This window comes from Mirounga leonina, unplaced genomic scaffold (genome assembly GCF_011800145.1).
Source record: "Mirounga leonina isolate KUSES-001 unplaced genomic scaffold, KU_Mleo_1.0 Mir_168, whole genome shotgun sequence".
Taxonomy (NCBI): Eukaryota; Metazoa; Chordata; class Mammalia; order Carnivora; family Phocidae; genus Mirounga; species Mirounga leonina.
Genome location: NW_023270426.1, coordinates 43119837 through 43131210, shown reverse-complemented (window position 1 = coordinate 43131210; position 11374 = coordinate 43119837). Strand labels below are relative to the sequence as shown.

At 42.6% G+C, this 11374-nt stretch overlaps 1 long non-coding RNA gene across 1 annotated transcript; it reads left to right on the top strand.

Annotated features, from left to right (window-relative positions):
* The first annotated feature begins 425 nt into the window (after positions 1-425).
* LOC118016478 lies at positions 426-8526 on the top strand. The gene is made up of 4 exons (XR_004680841.1): positions 426-585; positions 2670-2802; positions 6487-6597; positions 8049-8526. It is a non-coding gene; the product is annotated as an uncharacterized LOC118016478 (long non-coding RNA).
* The last annotated feature ends 2848 nt before the right edge of the window (positions 8527-11374 follow it).

Genomic DNA, 11374 nt, shown 5'->3' with positions numbered 1-11374 from the left:
TACTCTGGGAAGTGGGTTTGAGTGTAAGTTGGTACAACCACTTTAGAAATAATTTAACACTATTTTGTAAAGTTTAAGGGAGGCATACTATGAAAACAACAGTTCTATTTGTACATACACATTAGTTGAAAGAAATTTTTGCATATTTATACCAGGAGACATGTATAAGGATGTATATTGCAGTATTTTTGCAAAATAGTAAAAGTGGAAATAAGGTGCTGTGAGGTAATAGAAAACATATATTGGTCTCTGCCCCTGGTTCCTGGACCAGAGCTCCTAAAACCCTCATAATTTCCTAAATGTTAGTAAGAGTGTTAGCAGCATCTCTTATTCTAGTATTTGTCTTTGATCCCAGTTCCTGAAACAGGGTACTAAATCCCTTGGAATTTCCTGGGTGACAAGCCTGTCTTTTGTTCTAACAAGGCTCCTGGATGGATCCTGGATGAGAGCTGGTCACTGGAAAGACCAACCCAAGATTAGAAGCTTGGAATTTTCAGCCGTATCTCCTACCCCTGAGGTGGGAAAGGGACTAGAAAATGGAGTTAATAATTGATCATGAACCGTGGGATCTGATGCAATTTTCAGGTAGGTAGTGTCATAATTAAGTTAAATTATAGGACACCCTTGGGTTCTGGTCCTTCTGAATGTTCTCTCTCAGCCCCATACCCCCATCAGGGTTTGCCTATTCTTCTCTAGCACAAAGCCCCCCATCAGGAGCTTTCTCCTTATTAGGCAACCCCCAAAGAGAGTACACAGCAAATTCTTCTTTTTAAAAAATTATCATTTTTGAAATACAGTTGACATACAATGTTATATTAGTTCCAGGTGTAAAACAGTGATTCAACAATTCTATATATTACGTAATGTTCACCATAGTAAGTGTAGTCCCCATCTCTCACCACACAAAGTTATTTTCATCCCCGTGACTTTTTCATACCTGGAATTTTTTTTATTTTTGTTTTATTTTTATTATTATTTTCATTATTTATTTATTTATTTATTTAAAAGGTTTTATTTATTTATTTGACAGAAAGACAGCGAGAGAGGGAACACAAGCAGGCCTCCTGCCGAGCAGGGAGCCCAATGTGGGGCTCGATCCCAGGACCCTGAGATCATGACCTGAGCTGAAATCAGATGCTTAACCAACTGAGCCACCCAGGAACCCCCATACCTGGAAGTTTGTACCTCTTAATCCCCTTCACCAATTTTGCTCATCCCGCCAACAGCTTGTTCCCTGTGTTTGTTGAGTCTTTCTGGTTTGTTGGTTTTGTTTTTTAGATTCCACAAATAAATGCAATCATATGGTTTTTGTCTTTCTTACAGCAAATTCTTTTTTTTTTTTTAAGAATTTATTTATTTATTTGACAGAGAGAGACACAGTGAGAGAGGAGCACAGGCAGGGGGAGTGGAGGGGGGAGAGGCAGGCTTCCCGCCGAGCAGGGAGCCCGACGCAGGACTTGATCCCAGGACCCTGGGATCATGACCTGAGCCGAAGGTAGGCGCTTAACGACTGAGCCACCCAGGCGCCCCTCTTACAGCAAATTCTTATACTGAATTCACTCTCTTTTTCTTTCTTTTTCTTTTCTATCCTCTTTCTAGTTGCCCCATAATCTACCAAAATTTTTACCAAACCCTGATGTCCTGTGACTTATATTTAATGAATATTTCCTCCCATCTCTCAAAGAGAAAGCACAATTCTGTAATTCACATTTGAAGTCTCACCTTCCTTTGCTTCTGCTGCCTTAAGTCCCCCCATTCCCTCGCCCTCTCCCAGCCTGTCATTTTTGGAGACATGTCCCCACTGTACACTCTGCATTTCCAGATAGAGTCTGTGATTTGTTAAAAACTCTTAGATTTGACTGGCTGCTTTGGTTCTTTTTTATATATATATTTTTTAAGATTTTATTTATTTTATTTCGGAGAGAGTGAGAGAGAAAAAGCATGGGGGGGGGGAGTGGGAGAGGGAGAAGCAGACTCCCCGTTGAGCAGGGATCCCGATGTGGGACCCGATCCCAGGACCCTGGGATCATGACCTGAGCCGAAGGCAGATGCTTAACGACTGAGCCACCCAGGTGTCCCTGGCTGCTTTGGTTCTAAAGTTGGGAGGCCAACACGGTTTATTCAAGAATAAAAGTTTCTTTGAAGTCAGGGACACAAAGAATCTTTGCAACATGCTTTTCAAAGCATCTGTCTGTATACTCCTGAGCTCATGGAAATGAGGAAGGAAAAGAGATAGACTTCCACCAGCTGAGATGGTCTTAAGAGTTCTGCTCCTTATCACATCAGCACACTCTCTCTTAGCTGGCCTTTTCTGAAAAAGGATTTCACAACATTTGCCACCTTATAACTCAACAAGCGTGTTATTTCCTGTCAGTTTAACTTCTCCAAACTTTTGCTTAACAATAGCCAGAAATTCTCAGAAACAGGAGGATAGTGCAACCCTGCTCTTCCTCATCACCATCTGTTATCTCCCTGGAGTTCCTGAAACAATACAAATGGTGAGCTCTTAGCAGAGGCCAGAAGTGGGGACAAGGCACGGCCTTCCCTACATGGCCCTGCCGAACAGGGTCCCTCCATTTCTTTGTCCTGCCAGCACTCATGAGGCTATTATTTGATACTATTAGTGTATTTCTCTTTGTGACTGACATTTCCTAAATTTTTTCCAACAGGATGTCTTCTGTACCCAGTGGCTGCTAAAAAAAAAGAAAAAAAATTTGCCCGGCTGTGACAACTGCTGGGTGGACCAGGCCAAGGAAAGAGAGGTGGTGTCCTTGGAAGAAGGCAGACCTTTGCCACCTCCAGGTTGGACTGGATTTCTAAGTGCAAACAGATATCTTATTTTCTCTTTTGGATTTGGTAGTCATCTCTTGAGATAAGCAAGAAGAGATCCTTCCTAGCTTGCCAACTTGGTGATTCTGCCTGAATTCTTGTAAATGACAGCTTTGTTTATTAATGGAATTGTGCATTTGAGAGTGAAAAGCCTCATTTTGTCCAACTTTCTGATTTTGCAGATGAGGAAAGCAGCCCAGAGACGTTAAAAGATATCCCCAATAGTAGTAGTATTATTTAAATTACATAGCTCATATCACCTGCATTGTACAGAAGAGGAAAGGGACGATCAGAGTGATGAGATTGACTGGCTCAGGACAGCACAGAGTCAGTAACAGAGGCTGGACTTGAGGCCAGGTCCCCTGATTCCCACTGTGATGCTCTTTGACAGCCACCATAGCCTCTGGGCACGGGAGGGGACTTCGGAATAGAGAGGTCTGCTGCCCAGAGCCCCACTTGACTTTTTTGTCTATACTTGGTGATTCATAACAGTACTAGAAGTGCACATGCAATTAAAAAATTCAGTTATATTTATTTGCTCTTCATTAGTGAAGCACATAGTATGCAATTCACAGGGCACAAAGGAGCAGACAGTGAAAAAAATCTCCCTCATGCGCCTGTCTCCCATCTGGTTTCCCTCCCCAACTTCTTGGGTGTCCTTTCAGATATGTGTAATGCTTAGATAAGCAAATACATACAAATGCATTTATGCATTTTTAATAAAAAAATGGAAGCATACTGTACTCTGTTCTCCACCTTGCATTTTAAAACATTTGATATGTTTTGGGTATCACCCTTATCAGTGCAGATAGAGCAGCCTCCTTTTTACCGGCTGCAAGTATTCTACCGAAAGGAGGTACTAGAATTTGCTTACATCCAGTCCACTCTTGATGGACATCAAGGTGGTTTCCATTCTTAGGCCGTTGTTATGAAGAATATACTATACATGTTTTTGTATACATTTGCTGTAATACCTAGCAGAGGTTGGCAATCTACAGCCTGTGGGCCAATTTCAAGCTGCCATTTGTTTTTGTAAATAAGGTTTTATTGCGTGGCAGCCACGCCTGTTTGTTTACATATTGTCTGTGGTTGCTTTCATGCTACAACAGCAGAGGTGAGTAGTTGCAACAGAAATACGTGGCCTGAAAAGAAAATGGGACACCTGGCTGGTTCAGCAGGTTAAGCGTCTGCCTTCGGCTCAGGTTGTGATCCCGGGGTCCTGGGATCGAGTCCCGCATTGGGCTCCCTGCTCAGCGGGAAGCCTGCTTCCCCTTCTGCCTGCAGCTCCCCCTGCTTGTGCTCTATCCCTCTCTCTCTCTGACAAATAAATTAAAAAAAAAAAAAAAAAAGGAAAGAAAAGAAAGAAAGAAAGAAAAAGAAATACATGGGTTAGAAGCCCAAAATATATACGACCTGGCCCTTTAAAAAAAAAGATTTTATTTATTTGAGAGAGAGAGAGAGAGTGCTCCACGAGCGAGCGGCAGCCCTGCATCCCAGGACCCTGAATCCATGACCTGAGCCGAAGGCAGACGCTTAACCGACTGAGCAACCCAGTCGCCCCACTCCCTGGCCCTTTAAAGAAAAGGTTTGCTGGACTCCTATCTATAGGACAAATTCCTATCAGTGAAATTGCTGGGTTAGGAGTTTCGCATTTCGCACTTGACAGTTAGTGGCCCCATTCTCTTCATAGAGGTTGGACTTGTTCATTCTCCCACTGGCAGCGTGTTTTTCCATGTTCACACCAATGTAGTTCATTGGACATTTTCACCTTTGCCCATCTGATAGGTAGAAAAAAATATTTCTCTGGATCTGTTTTGCCTTTGTCTGACTTGGAGTGAAATCAGGCATTTTTTCTGGTTGGAGAAGGGTGATGCCTGTGAGGGAGAGAGAAACAAATGCGAAGGAAATTATCGGTCTCCATTGTTTGCTGTAACTGAACTCACTTCACGAAACAAACCCAGCAGAGACCCTACCGCCGCGGCAGCGCTGGGGGTCTCCAGACCCTGCCGCCAGTCTCCTCCCTCCTACCCAGAAAATGGATTCTGAGCAGCACCTGCTTCCTCGGGCTGCTCCGCTCTGGGTTTAATCACTGCGCACGCTGTGAGCAGCTGCTAGGTGGGAAAAGTGAGTTCTGGTTTCAATCTTGGCAAAGTGGAACTGAGACCATGGGAAATTCCTGCACCCGGGGAGGCTCTTCAGAAGGTGCGGTTAAGCCTCAAAGAAATGCCAAGACAAGCGCTACCGGGGGTGGGAGTGGGGAAGCAAATCCACCCCCTCCTTTTTTTTTTTTTTTAAAGTAGGCTCCGTGCCCAACGTGGGCCTTGAACTCACGATCCTGAGATTATGACTCATGTACTCCACTGCCTGAGCCAGCCAGGCGCCCAGATCCACCTTTCGATTGGGGACGCAGAGAGGGAAGTGCTTCTTGCCCTCTTGTGGGTTTAGACTGTGCTGTTGGGAATGGGGGTTTGCTGTTGGGAGTCATGTGTGAGACACAGCAAGGGGCTCCGGGGTCCCTACCAGACTCAAGAGGCGTCTGCTCCTCTCGCAGGACAGGAGGAAGGCAGTGAGGCCCAGCGTTCCAGGGTCCAAGTTCGTTTGGACATTTGTTCATTAGGCGAGCATTTGCAGTTCCTACTTTTTCTGCTGTTTAGCTTGGAGAAAGGTCCTTGATCGGGTGGTAAGGTGTTCTGGTTGTGGGGACTGACAGATGCCAGGGCCGGGGGCCAGCTGAGTCTTTACAGCTTGTCAAATTTGGAGATAAGTTGCTTTGAGAATAAAGCTTTATTCCAAAAAGATAGCAAAGGACTAAAGTTTTATAGGTGGTGAAGCTGAAGAAAAGACTCCTCAGCAACTAACTAGATCCTTAAAATATGGCAAGGCCATCATCACATTTCAATGTGTAAAAATTAGATGCTTAAGTTCCCGGAGAGGAACTTTTGGAAATGACTGTGCTGGAAATGTGCTAAATCAATGATGGTAAATCTATTTAATGGAAGAGTATGTGGCTGTTAAAAGAATGCGGCAGATCCGTATGTACAGATATGGAATCTTTTCCAAGAAATCAGTAAATGGAAACGTCAAGGTAAGGGGCGGTAACTGAGTGTCTGGCATCAGGATTTCTAGAAGCAAAGAGTGAGACAGGGATTCTTGTGCTTTGAGGAGGGGTTGCTCCCAGGAGAAGGGGAGCTGCGGAGTGGGGCAGGGCAAGGGAAAAAGCTAAGCAAGGCCTCCGTGCACATCAGCTTTCGCCTGATCCCGCGCGAGCACAGGGGCCCGAATTGTACCACAGGGTTGTCCAAGGTCTTACCTCGTGTTGGCTGCAGTGCGTCCCGGGCTGGAGGGTGGGTGGAGGATTCTCTGCGGAAGAGGGCAAGTGTGAACCACAGGTAGCCCTCGCTCACGGCAGCCAGGCGATGGGTGTGCTGGCTCTCCAGGACATCTGAGTAGAGCTCCAGCAGTACCTGCTGTGGAAGAGGTGCTGCCATTTGTGGGACAGGGTAGAAATGCATATAAACAGGCTTGTGCATATGGGGACTAAGAGCGGAGGCTCTTATCCTGGACCCCATGGAACCCTAAGTGCTTCAGAGATAGAACCATATTTCAATATAATTGGTTTCTTTTTAATCCTCTGTATTTTATTTTACGTATTTTCAGACATTATCCCTAGGCTCCATCAGACAGCTAATGAGCGCGTGGTGCACGCCAAGGATAAACGCCAAGGATAAAGAGATGCAAGAAGGCAGTAACAGTGCTCATTTTTGCTGGGTGAGGCCGAGGTGGATACTTAGGGGGCGGGGCTCAGGAGTGGGAGGGAGACTTCTCATTCTTTGTATACGCTTTTGTACTATTGGAATTTTCGCTCTGTGCATTAATTATATTTTTAAAAGATAAGAGAAAAAAGAAAGAAAATGTATTTTAAAAAGTTACCTACTTCTCCGAAGAACTAGGAGGAAAGAAGGAGGAAGGGCAGATATGAGGGAAAGTATCCCTCAAACGAACCTGATTGTTCCTGGGTTTTCTTTTCACTCTCATTTCCTGGGGTGCCTTTTCTGTTTTATACCACTTCTCCGATTGCTTGCTTTCCTCTTCAAAAAGTCCAAATCTGTCTCTCTAATGCTTGTATGCGATTTTGAAGCTGTTTTTGCACACTTGGATGGAACCTACATAATTATCTTTTACTAATTTTTGCCCAACTCCTAATCAAATGATAACTAAAGTGTGACGTCATTTCTTAGCATATATACCTATACTTGCCAAACAAACCACTTTAGTCTGCACGATTTTTGTGGGTCAAAAGCATGCCTTTAAATGGAGAGCGTATTTCCGTGATGAGAATAAATCTGGGGGAGGGATTGTTCCATGCTCAAGATGGAGGTTTTTAATCAGACCACATTTGAGGACATTAGATGTCTCCTTTATTCACAATATACTTCCAAAGAGTCAAGATTTACTAAATTCCACCTCTCAGTATTTTAAAATGAATGTGCACTCTCCACCATTTTTGTTGCCAAGGGAGCTCACATCTGCCCTGGAAAATCTTCCCATGGAGCGATGTCAGCAGAGATAAATGAATGAGAGTACATGCGGTTCTATAATAATAGTGCAATTTGGCTAAGGGGTGACATCATCTTTTCACTGTTGTATCTGCCAGTCTAAGTAGCAATAAGTCCAGCTGAGCTAGAGAATGAATTACAGGGAGAGTACACGGGCAAGGCGGGATGAAACATAAAAAATGGAATGGAAAATTAAATTTAAAAAGAAGGTAGCTTTGAATAGATCCAGCCCACAATATATTTTTTCTTATGTATGGTTCTGATTTAATTACCACGTCAAAATTTGCCATCATTTCGGATTATGTGGAAAGATGCAAAGCTTCTTTCCTAATGGCTGTTTTGCTATATATACACATGGGTACCACCAGAGTATAAATAGGGACGTTGGAATTGATTTTAGTCTTTAAAGGGCACATTTAAATGCTGGCAGATAAAATGCCTTTATCAGTTCAATCCACTCACTGTGATCCCACATGCCTCACTGGTAACACTTGAAGGAGGGTTTGCTGGGTTTTATTTGGATATTGAGAGAAGAATATCACCATCCTACATGCTGATGAACCCCGGACATGGTTTGTTTCTGGGGAGGAGCAGGATATGACTCTCTATTGGTTCTTGGAGGGCTGGATCAGTATTTACTCATTGCCTTTTTTTTCTTTTTAGGTAACAGCTTTTTTGAGATAGAATTCACATACCGAAATATTGGTCCTGTTTGCTAATTTTTTATATTCCTGTCCTCTAATGTCCACTGGCATTGGATGATGAATTTCTGCAAAGGCACTGATAGAGGCTATGAGGAATAAACCCTGCAGATGGATCAAATACAAACATCAGGTTTCCAGGCTGGATAAAGGAGTCATGAAAAGGAGGGAGAAGCAGAAACGAAGGACAGAGAGACTTTTAGAAGTAAAATGAGCAGTTGGTTATTGAAAAGAAAATCTTCTGCTGTTTGAATAAAGACTGAAGAGCTTTCATCGTTGGCTCCCCACATGGTTGTGTCTTTTTTGAGCAGCAAGTCGCAAGAAGAAGAAGGAACTTAGAGTTGAACTAATTAGTAGTAATGAAAATGTAGCAAACATCAACAACGAATTTCCTAGGCAATTTCATTTCCAAAGCACATTCGCATGTATCACAGGTAAAATGTTTTCCACAAACACCATTTTTAACATAGGATTTTATTTGCAGAAGCTATTTTTTGTGGCCTAAGGAAGAAATGGCTCATTGAAACAGAACTTTGCTGATTTGGTTTCAAAGAATTCTAGGATATGAAGAATTCTGTGGAACACAGGGGTTCAGAAGTCCCTGAACACAGAACAGGCATGTCTGGTAATGAAAATGTTCTTTTGGTCTAGCATTATGTTTATGCTTTAAAAGCATGATTATGCTAGGAATAGGCAGAAGCAGAAAAGAGGAAGTAAGTAGGAAAATACTTGGTATTTGAATAGGCTTTATACTTTCCAAAATACTCAGACCCCACCAAAGCCTGGTAGCAGTATTATCCTCATTTTACTGATGGGAAACATGCTTCTAAGAAAGTTGTTTTACAAGTGACAGAAAATTCAACTCAAACTGGTCTAAGCAATAAAAGGTATGTGTCTTTCCGTGTGTGTGTGTGTGTGTGTGTTTGGCTCACAGAATTGAAAAGCCCAGAGCAGGAACCAGCTTTCAGTGGTTCAGTGATACCATCAGGGGCCAATTTCTCTAGACGGCTCCCAGTTCTGTTTTCCTAAAATATAGTTTTCTTCTAAGACAGGCTTTCCTCCTGACGTGGCAAGATGGTTGTTAATAGCTCTAAATCAAGTTGGGAAAAAAAAAGAAGAAGAAAAAGAGTACCTTTTTCTCACAGTCCCAGCAAAAGTCTAGTGATTGTGTCTCATTGGCTGTGATTGGGTCACATGTTCATCCATGAACCTATCACTGTCGCCAGAAGGATGCTGTCCTCTGATTCACCAGACTGTAGATAATAACTCCCAGCCTGAATGTATGGAGAGCGGGCTGGATGGCTTTCCACAGGTGAAGAGAGGCACTCACCCAAGTTTTCTTGAGATATAATTGATAGATAACATTGTATAAGTTAAAATTACCTAATTTTGTATCTCTAGTGTAGGTTGATTGAATGTTAATCCAATGTTGATATGATATATATATATATATATTAGCAACTGGATTCTAAACTTTTTGAGGGTAAGGGTTATATTTTGATAGTTTTTGGGTCTTTGTGCACAGTGTTTAGCATGCTCATTTTCCTTTAATCAAAATTCAAGAGATAATTAATTGAGTTATTGAAATAGTTTTCCTGGTGAGATTATTAAATTAACTTGCACGTTGCTCTGGAGCAGCTACATACTGATTCCTTATCCATTATGGTGAAGGAGGGGAAGGGAGGATGGAGAATCCATTTTTATAAAGCTTTCCAGGTGATTCTCTTCAGAGCATTTAAAAAATTGGCCTCAAGATTTCAGCATATAAATATCAGAAAGCCGGTTGACTGACATATAACTCTTCAGTGTATCACAAACAGCCAAGGAAGTGATGTTGAAGTCAACACCCATTAGAAATCTCTTGTAAGAGAAGACATACAACTGTAAGAACTCAAAAAGAACAAAATCAACAAGAATTAAAATGGAAGAGGAAGACTGGTTAAATTGTGATGTTTTGGTTGCCTATTGCTACATAACAAATTGCTCCAAAACAGAATGGCTTAAAACAACAGTCATTTATTATTTCTCATTACGCGGTGGCCTGGGCTAAGCTGGCTGGTTTCTCAGCTCCATTTGGTGTAACTGCAGTCACTCACAGAGCTGCATTCAGCTGGGAGCTCAACTGGGGCTGGAACGCCTGAGAAGGCCTCTTACGGTTGAAAGTTTCTCTCCTTGTGACGTCTCATCGACCAGTAGTCTGGCCATCACTCCTTTGCAGGATGATGGCTGGCTTCCAAGAGAAGCAGAAGCTGTCAGTTCTCTTAAGTGAGCTCAGAAGTGTCAGAACATCAGTGTGGCTACCTCTATTGGATAAGCCAAGGGATAGGGCCAGTCCAGATTCTAGAGCGAAGGAAGGAAAGTAGACTCCACCTCTCAGTGTCAGGAGTGTGCAGAGGGAAGGGAAGAATTGCTGGAGGCCATATTTGGGTACTTTCTACCATACTTATAGTTATATCTGGCACACAGTAAGAAGTGGCGAGGCCTTTGGGTCTTCTAAATTTAAGCCTAAAAACAACTACAGGATCCATGCAATGGAATACCATTCAGAAATAAAGGGGAATGAAATACTGATACGTGCTACACCACGGATCTACTCAAAAACATTATGCCAAGTAGAAGAAGCCAGACACAAAAGCCCACGTATTGTATGATTCCATTTGTATGAAATATCCAGAAAAGGCACCTCTAAGGAGACGAAAAGTAGATTAGTGGGATCCTGGAGGTAGGAATGGGGATTAATTGTAAATGGGCATGAGAAATCCTACTGGGGTGATAAAAATGCCCTGAAACTAGATTATGGTGATGGCTACATAATTCAGGAAATTTATTGAAAATAACTGAATTGTACACTTAGGAGGAGTGAATCTTGTGATCTATAAATTATAAGTCAATGAAATTGTTAAGAAAATGCAGAAGGGTGGTCTTTAATTCAAGCAACATGTTCCTGGAGGCTTTGCATAATTAAAATGTTGACAGTTGAAGGGTAGTGGAGGGGATGTATTCACAAAGTGTAAGACCCCACACCTATTTTGGCTATTTTTGCTTGAAGTGCTTTTGTTTTGTTTTCTTTCTTTTTTTTTTTTTTAAAGATTTTATTTATTCATTTGAGAGAGAATGAGATAGAGCATGACAGGCGGAGGGTCAGAGGGAGAAGTAGACTCCCTGCCGAGCAGGGAGCCCGATGCAGGACTCGATCCTGGGACTCGATCCTGGGACTCCAGGATCATGACCTGAGCCGAAGGCAGTCGCTTAACCAACTGAGCCACCCAGGCGCCCAAGTGCTTTTGT